This window comes from Cetorhinus maximus, chromosome 14 (assembly GCF_964194155.1).
Source record: "Cetorhinus maximus chromosome 14, sCetMax3.hap1.1, whole genome shotgun sequence".
Lineage (NCBI taxonomy): Eukaryota > Metazoa > Chordata > Chondrichthyes > Lamniformes > Cetorhinidae > Cetorhinus > Cetorhinus maximus.
In genome coordinates, this window is record NC_135892.1 from 90,571,034 (window position 1) to 90,577,033 (window position 6,000).

Below are 6,000 nucleotides of genomic sequence, written 5' to 3' on the forward strand. Positions count from 1 at the left end.
ATTATTTTTAAATCTAAAACTAAAACCTTGTTAGCCTTTCCACCCCACCCCCACTAGAGCTGTACTTTGAATATCCTGTCTTCCATTCTTAATTAGCACTTTTCTCAGACAAAACACCTCTTTGACCCTTTTGTCTGTGACATCTTTTGATTATCTGCTCATCTCCACAATCACCACACCCTCGATGTCTCTCTCTCTCCACCCCCCCCCCACCCACCTTAAACCAATTTATATTTCTCCCTTCTTCTAACTATGCTTCAGTTCTGCCGAAGGGCCATGAAGGCTCGAAACGTTAACTGATTTCTTCTCCGCCGATGCTGCCAGACCTGCTGAGTTTTTCCAGGTAATTCTGTTTTTGTTTTGGATTTCCAGCATCCGCAGTAGCTTTTAGCTTTTTGTTTTTATCCTGAACCACTCACTCTGTCATGCAGACATAATCTGTTTATTTAGGTGGGTGTGGACCAATCCATTAAACTCAATCACTTTGGACCATGGACCCCAGCTGAGAAAGGGGGGCTCCACTGACCATTTAATCTAATCACTTTAAACAATGGACCTGGATTGAGGGTTCCCTGGCTTGCTATGACCATATTTAATAACTGGCTATTTTGTGAATAGAGGTCATGCGATAGCAAGCTAACCCTTTGTGTTAAAAAGAAAACTGTTTTTCCAGAGTCAGAGACAGACAGACCATGGCCAGAATTTTTCGCTCGGCATGCCAACGTGCACCCAACACACTCGAGCTTAAGATGACGTGCGATAACGTCGGGCGAGCGTCATTGCGCACTCGCAAGATATTTTGGGCAGCGGGCATGCACAGGAGTCAGCAGCACACCCGCTGACAATTAAGTAGCCTATTAAGGCCCTTAATCAACTAATTGATTGGAATTTTTCGCCGCCCATCCAACCGTTTGATGGGCGGGTGGGCAAAAAGGCCAAGCGGCCTTTGCATTTTTGGCAAAATCTCATCCACGGGCAGGATGAGGTTTCGACCAGTGATTTTAAAAAATAAAAACTTTTTGCACTCATATTTAACATGTCCCTGCTCATGTGACAGTCACATAAATATGAACTTAAAACAATATGTTTTCATTATTTTAAAAATCTTTATTTTTATTGATAAAAATCTTCAGCTCCCTGAAGCAGCTCTATGCCTCAGGGAGCTTCTACTGTGCGCATACGTGAACTTTAGCACTCGCACTCCCCCAGCCCCCACCCCACCCACATTTCACGCTGGCTGGCCATTAATGGCCAGCATGAAACCACGGTCGGGGCCCAATCGCGGGCAGCGGTCGGTTTCCCGGCTGCTCCTGGGCCTGCCTGATGGGCCTGCCCGACAAGGGCAAAATTTTGCCCTATGAGTGGGTAACAGCAAGAAGATCAATCGTTATCCCTCTCTCTCTCTCCAGCCATTCTGCAAGCGTGTGCCCTGCCTGCATCTGACCAGTCAAACACCGCAGGCGGCATCTTCAATGTAAACCAAACATCTGCTGACTTCAGGCAAAGACAGAGAACTTTCGTCAAGACTTTAAATGATCTCAGCATAGAATCCAGAAAAATCAGTGAACACAGCCTGAAACCATCCAACGCATCAACCTACAGGATCTGTATATGACTGACTTCCTTCTGGACACTCAAACAATTTAACCTACTCTCCCTCTTTATAACGTGTGTGTGTGTGTGTGAGATGCACATGTGAGTTTGAGCGTTTTTAATATTTTTACCAAGGACAATAAACACACTTTTAAAGCTTACAAGAAATCCTGTCTGTGTGTGTCTTTAACAGTCACAGCACTTTAACAGTTAAATATTCACTAAATTGGCGAGCAAATTCTTTTGAAAACACCTGTTGTGGTCAACCAAGAGGCAAAAGGAGAGGGGAGCAGTTCTGCCACTTCTCACCTGGCCCTAACAGGAACATTGAATTAAACTTTTTATGTGGCCCCCCCAAAGCCCAATTATATTCACCTTTACAGCCCATGAAGGCAAAGGCTCGGACTGCTCTGCAGTAGCAGATAGTTTATTCTGAGGTTAGAGCTGAAACACTTTGTTGCGATAAAGTGATGAGTGCTTATTCTACATCAAGTTCTGTGACACTAGGTCCAAGTGTTTAATGCTGACTCTGGGTACCAGGAGTAGAAAGTGTTCTGTTCTTCAGTGCTAACATCCCTCATCTTGATGAGTACAAATTTGCCAAGAACAAGAAGCAAATGTCACTTTGTTATTCAGTTGCCAGTTGTGTATGAAAATCAGTTTGAATCACCTTTAATTGATGCTCGAAAACAGTATAATCATAATGTACAATGGCTTCATTAAATATAGATGTACTTTTTCCATAATGAATACACAAATATACTCTTATATAAATTATAAATGGACATCTTTGAGAATTCATTAAAAAATATTCTAGCTTTAGTTTCCGATTCAGATCACTTTTTCTGCCATACGAGAACTTTGCTCTCAAATAAAATCTCACATCTGCACAATTCGTCACGCTATCAGGGTTCTGAACCTTTTAACCCAAGCAAAAACATCACATAATGGGCTTCATAATTCAGTGCTTCTCAAAGTTGAGACTTCAAAAGAATATATTCAATTTTGATTTAATTTATTTGTGATTTATTATGATTAAGATTATTTATGATTTAAATGCATCCATCTATCTTCCAATAAAGCGTTTCTCTCCTGTGGAAAACAAAGTCTTCCACATTAATAATTATGTTCCAAGCAACAAGCGAATCACACATAATTTAAAGAATTATTAAACCATAGACAGCAATTACATAATTAGACCAAACGCCTGTTAAACTTAAGCATGTGTAATTGGTTAATAATCTGACCAAGAAGACAAAGAAATACAATGAGCCTTTGAAGTGAAATATTTAAAGCATTTGAATCTAATGTACTGATTTTAGTGCTTTCAGCATTAAAACTTCAGTCATCCGCCCAGCTGCACAGTACGATAAGCATGGGATTTAGCAGCCCCGCAGAACATTAATACAAGATGTCTTAAACATTGTACTCTTTATCTTTGATCATTGCTTTGCTTCCAGTGATAACTAAAATGCTGATGCAACAACATCTGAAAAAGTGCAAAATAATTTATGGATCCACCTTGACAAAGACTGCAAAATTCATGTTTACAGGATGAAGACAGTTGTTCGGGTGTTGCTTAGCGATGCTTTATTCCATGGGGATCAATGCAAATCCGAGCCATCTCATTGAGTTTGGTAGGGAAGGTGCATGTGCTCACTTCGTCTTCCATACCTCTTATCGATTAGGCTGTTTTTTGAGCATTAATGCAAACTTGTGGTTGATTAACTTCATCAAATAATTAATTTACTAATTAATCAGATTTTTTTTTAAAGACTGTAAAGTTAAATATACTCGGAATTGCATGAAATAAGGAAGGGGCTCTATCAAATCTGCAGGGCCCATGGGTTTCAGTATGTGCATTTCATTTTTGTTGGTCCCGCCATTTTTCTTTTCCCTGCTTGCTGTTTTACATACTTCATCAATAACAGCCTATCATCATAATTTAGTGGCTCCATGGTGTATAATTCCCTACTGGGACATAAGAAGAACATAAGAACATAAGAAATAGGAACAAGGGTAGCCGTTTGGCCCCTCGAGTCTGCTCTGCCATTCAATAAGATCACGGCTGATCTTCTTGTGTTTCGATTTCCACATTCCCATCTAACCCCGATAACTTTTGATTCCTTTGCCTAACAAGAATCCATCTACCTCTGCCTTAAAAATATTCAATGACCCCACTTCCACCACCTTCTGAGGCAGAGAATTCCAAAGTCGCACAACCCTCTGAGAGAAAAATGTTCTCCTCATCTCTGTTATAAAAGGGTGACCCCTAATTTTAAAACAGTGCCCCCTAGTTCTGGAGTCACCCACAAGAGGAAACATCCTTTCAACATCCACCTTGTTAAGGCCGTTCAGGATCTTGTATACGTCAATCAAACCACCCCTCACTCTTCTAAATTCCAGTGGAAACAAGCCCAGTCTGTCCAATCTTTCCTCATAAGACAACCCACTCATTCCAGGTATCAATCTAGTAAACCTTCTTTGAACCACCTCCAATGCATTTACATCCTTCCTTAAATAAGGGGACCTAAACTGCACACAGTATTCGAGGTGTGGTCTCACCAATGCCCTGTGTAACTGAAGCATAACATCCTTACTTTTATGTTCAATCCCTCTCATAATAAAGGATAGCATTCCATTAGCCTTCTTAATTACTTGCTGTACCTGTATACTAACATTTTGTGACTCATGTACTAGAACACCTAGATCCCTCTGCACCTCAGAATTATGCAGCCGTTCTCCATGTAAGTAGTTTTCTGCTTTTTTGTTCTTCCTGTCAAAGTGAACAACTTCGCATTTTCCCACATTAAACTGCATCTGCCAGATCTTTGCCCACTCACTCAACCTATCTATAGCCATCTGCAACCTCCTCATCTCCTCTTCCCAACATCCATTCCTACCTATCTTTGTGTCATATGAAAACTTAGCTACCATGTCTTCACTCCCCTCATCCAAGTCATTGATGTAAATCGTAAAGCTGAGGCCCCAGTATAGACCCCTGTGGAATGCCATTAGTTAATCAGAAAAAGACCCATTTATGCATACTCTCTGTTTTCTGCCAGTCAGCCAATATTCTGTCCATGTTAATAAGTTACCCACTACACCATGTGCTTTAATTTTCCGTAATAATCTTTGATGTGGCACCTTATCAAATGCCTTCTGGAAATCGAAGTACAGTATGTCTACAGGCTCCCCTTTATCCACTGCGCATGTTACTCCTTCAAAAAACTCCAATAAATTTGTTAAACATGATTTTCCTTTCACAAAACCATGCTGACCCTTCCCAATTGCATTGATCTCTTCTAAGTGCCCAGCTATAACCTCCTTAATGATCGATTCTAATACCTTCCCCACGATGGGACCAATGTGGGATCCTGATGGATGTCTGGAAGTGGAACGGAACCCAATTCTTCTGGGAACCTGTTCTGAGTTTTCCATCCTGGCGTTAAATGCAGAAGAACGAGAGAGAATGTTGAAGCCGCACAGTACTGCTACACCATTTTGCTAGCAGTTTAAGGCAGGTGACACTCATGCCCCATTGCAGGTGCAATGCATCCGCCCAACAATGCAGACAACCCCACCCTTATTTTTTACTTTCTCATTCCATACTGGGGTATGCAAAGCTAGAGCACCCCCCCACCCCCAACCACCCCCCCCACCCGCCCCCCCACCAGGTGCAGGCTGTAGCTTGTTCAGCAACAAGTGAGCCTGCACTACCTCCAACATGTGTGATGCCAACTCACTCATGTCTTCCAAAACCATGATTTTAAAAGCTCCCAATCTCTTCTTGTTCTGGAATGATCGGAGGTGGCCAGCTACCTTTCCATAGCTGCCGGAGGGAACCACAATATTCTCACTTCCATTTTCATGGGTACCCACCCACTGCCTTACATCCATTGGAGGTGCTTTCATAGCATCCAACTTGTATAGGATATTTGTTGGCCTTTCTCCGCATCTTTGATCTTGCCAATTACCTGTGACAACTCTGAAAATCTCCTCTGTTTGAGTAACAGACATTGGCTGTGACACTGTAGAAGGGACTATTTGCCGGGCCTGTGATCTAGTTTTCCTGTCATTCTGGCTGCCTCCAGCTGGTGAGCCAAATCCTCCAGGTGATTGCAAGTGACCCCCACCTCCTGCACCAGTATCGCCAAAACCGCCATAGCCACATTCAAATGAACCCGGGTCATTCCACACCATCCCTTCGGTGACCGATTAACGGATAAAAAGCTGCCTCGCACAGGGCAGAGTCTGCCAAGCAGTCAGCCACTTACAGACCTCCATACTCAAAATCCCTGCCCTCCCTCCTTGCAGGGATGATATTTCCTCTGGCTGGGGGGTCTAGAACAAGGGGTCACAATCTCAGGCTACGGGGTAGACCATTTAGGACTGAGATGAGGAGAA

At 42.5% G+C, this 6,000-nt stretch overlaps 1 pseudogene; it reads right to left on the reverse strand.

Moving 5' to 3' along the window:
* Positions 1-5,796, reverse strand: part of LOC144689332 (replication protein A 32 kDa subunit pseudogene) — a 109,964-nt pseudogene extending 104,168 nt beyond the window's left edge.
* Between the last annotated feature and the right edge of the window lie 204 nt (positions 5,797-6,000).